The sequence below is a fragment of the Aquarana catesbeiana genome, linkage group LG04, assembly GCF_042186555.1.
Source record: "Aquarana catesbeiana isolate 2022-GZ linkage group LG04, ASM4218655v1, whole genome shotgun sequence".
Lineage (NCBI taxonomy): Eukaryota > Metazoa > Chordata > Amphibia > Anura > Ranidae > Aquarana > Aquarana catesbeiana.
Window position 1 is genome coordinate 379,604,399 of NC_133327.1, and position 3,522 is coordinate 379,607,920.

Sequence of the window (3,522 nt, forward strand, 5' to 3'; positions counted from 1 at the left end):
TGGTTGGGATGGTGGCCCCCCTCAGGAGGGCCTCCTCCTCTCCATTGATCTTCAAAAAGCGTTTGATACTGTGGCCTGGCCCTACCTTTTCACAATTTTACGTAAATGGGGCTTCGGCCCAAACTTTGTCAATGTTCTGGAATCCCTATATCACCAACCTACAGCACAGGTTAGAATACAGGGAAACCTCTCAGACAAATTCCCTATACAGAAAGGAACGAGGCAAGGATGTCCCCTTTCCCCCCTTCTTTTTGCGGTGGCTATTGAATCTTTAGCCATCGCGATTAGACAACATCCGGATATCCATGGAGTCCGCTGTGGCCAATCTATGCACAAATGTGCTTTATTCGCGGATGATGTCCTCCTGTTTATCACATCCCCCCTAATTTCTACCCCCAATATAATTCAACTTTTACATAACTTTGAACTCGCTTCCGGACTTAAAGGTAACGTCTCAAAATCAGTTGCCCTCAATGTATCAACCCCCCAAGACACAGTAAACAAACTGAGAAATAAATTTCCATTTTCATGGAACTCCACCTCCATTCCCTATCTCGGCATTAACCTCACGTCCAGTATTGATCAAATGTTTAAACATAATTTTCTTCCCATGTTTAAAAAACTCACTGATGACCTGACTCAATGGTCTCTCTATAAACTCTCTTGGCTAGGCAAAGTGAACGCGGTCAAAATGACGCTTTTACCTAGGATATTATACCTTTTCCGCTCCCTTCCTATTCCGGTCCCCAAATCGCATGTTCAACGCCTACAATCCGCCATCATTCACTTTATTTGGGACAAAAAGGGACATAGATTCTCTAAAGATGTGCTTTTTAGACCCAGAAAGAAGGGAGGCCTTGGCTTACCTAACCTGTGGTGGTATTATCAGGCAGCGCAGTTAAGCCAATTTTCCACAATCTACCTTAAGGGACTCAAACCAGACTGGGTGAGCATGGAACGAGAGGCAATCCCCAACTTCACATTAGATTTCTTACTTTGGAACATCCTATACTAGCCCCTACATTGTCTCATTTGATGAAATTATATGACTCCCTTCATAAGTTAAGACCCCTAATATCTACTTGGAAACCACTTGCACACATTTTCAGGAACCCCAGCTTTCCCCCTGGTTTAGATATCCGAGCTTTCAAATGGTGTCTAGACAAAGGCCTATACCGAATTGGCAATTTTTTTAACTCTAATGGTCCCCTTACTTTAGCATACTGCACTTCTAAACTCGAAATGCCCCCATCCGAAAAATTTAGGTTTTACCAACTGTCACATTTCCTGAATCAGTTATGGAAAAGTAGCGAGAGCCATCTCTCGGTAACTCCCTATGAACAATGGTGCACTTCAGCCTTAGACACAAAGGGAGGTATTTCTCTCATATATTCATCTCTAGCGGAGCCTTCGGAGAAAACGGCTTACATGTTGAGCTGGGAGCGGGATCTTGACTTCTGCTGGGACCTGGACGCATGGCATTCTAACTTCGCCCGTTCTCTTAAAGGTATTGTGAACACGTCTCTAAATGAAGCTAGTCTTAAAACTTTGACACTCTGGTATCTGGTACCTTCACACCTGGCCAAATTTTACCCACAAACATCACCTCTTTGTTTTAGAGTTTGTAATCATACAGGTACTCTTTTACACATATTATGGGAATGCCCCAAAATCAGAATGTTTTGGAATAGGATATTCTCTCTTATCCGCAGAACTTGTGGTTGTGCGTTGAAACAAGACCCAACTATTGCTTTACTTAACGGTCCAATCCCTAAAACATCCAAACCTATTCAGAAGTTGATTCGGTTTATTCTTCTGGGAGCCAAAATGACTATCACCCGGTCTTGGAAGTCACCGAAAGTATCCTTTCGGTTAGCCAAACAAAAAATTTCTTGGATTATGTTGCAAGAAAAGATCTCCAATACCATCCTGGACACCCTAGACAAATTTAAAATAATTTGGGAACCTTGGGCTACTCTCATTGGACTTCCCCTGCACACATGATTAGTAGTCCATGTGTGCGGTTCCTTCCTAGGGCGGTCTCTAGTCACCCTCTCATGGTGGTCTTCTGTGCACCTCCTTCCCCTTATCCTCTGTCATGCGATCTTTACTTTGTCTCCTCCTACCTCTTCTGTTTCTTTTCCCTTCTCTCCTTCCTTCTTTCACTCCACAGCATATTACTTTTATTAGTACTGTTTCTTCCGGCTCTCGGTATTCGCTAAGAATTATGGCATTAGCTTAAGGGTTGCTCTCGGGGTAGATCACAAGGTTTTGTTTCTCTGCTCCTTAAGCATATTCCAGCTCTTGTCAACTGATTTCGGTTCAATCTGCCCTGAGAGCTCAATCCAACTTGTTGATTCTCTGACGAAGATGTTACGCGTTTTATTTTGTTATTATTGTGTTACTCATCCATCTTATAGTTATGAGCTCCCTTTTCCTCAGCATCTCATTATTTTTGGTTGTGATACGGGCTCGGAACCCTAGCTCACCAGAGCAGTTAGTTCCCGGATGGGGCTCTGGTGGCGGGAGGTCTTGAGACCGTAGAGTATGATTACTCCAATAAGAAAAGGGATTTTGATTGTTTGAGGTAATCATTTATTACATTCGTTGTACAACTGTTACTCCATGTATACGTTGAGCATTTTGTTTAATTTTCTGCCTGATGTATTGATTTGATTCTTCAATAAATTTATTTTAAACTTTAAAAAAAAAAACTTTAAAAAAAAAAATCCATAGCAAGCACAGCAAGCAACAAGATCAGTGATCCAACGGTGCACCACAGTCACAGCGGACCTGAAGTGTAAACTGGTGTATCTCTCACCCAACCTTCTAAGGCCCAGCCATCCGATCGGTGTAGTCCTCCTCAGACAGCGGCATCTAATGTCAGTGCAATGGAATGCTGTGTAACCATGCCCAAGACATGTTTCGTTGAAAAGACTTCTTCAAATGGGATTCTTTAACATGCTTATACTGTGGTAAGGCGGCACTGCTACGCCCGATTGTGTACTTAGTACGTTATCCGACACTTACGGTTTTGGGGCACACATCCCCGCTGCCGGCAACCTGCTCCCGATGTGATTATACACAGTATGAGCTGATCCCTGAACTTGATGCCCACTGGCACCCATCAATCATTAGGCAGAGAGCCAGAACGGCGATCTGCATATGTAAACAAAGCAGATCGCCATTCTGTTAGTAGAGAAGGTATGGATCCTGTGCTTCAGAAAAGCAGGAACATGCATCCATGCCTTCCCCTAGTAAAAGCACCTCTCACACTAACACACTAGCACACTGTTAACCCTTTAATCACCCCTGATGTTTAACCCCTTTCCCAGTGTCATTGGTACAGTGACAGTGCATAATTTTAGCACTGATCACTGTGCTAGTGTCACTGGTCCCCAAAAAGTGTCAGTTAGTGTCTGATTGTCCGCGGCAATATCGCAGTGCCGCTATATGACGCTGATCGCCGCCATTACTAGGAAAAAAAAAGGAAAAAAAATATTCTATAGTTTGTAGATGCTA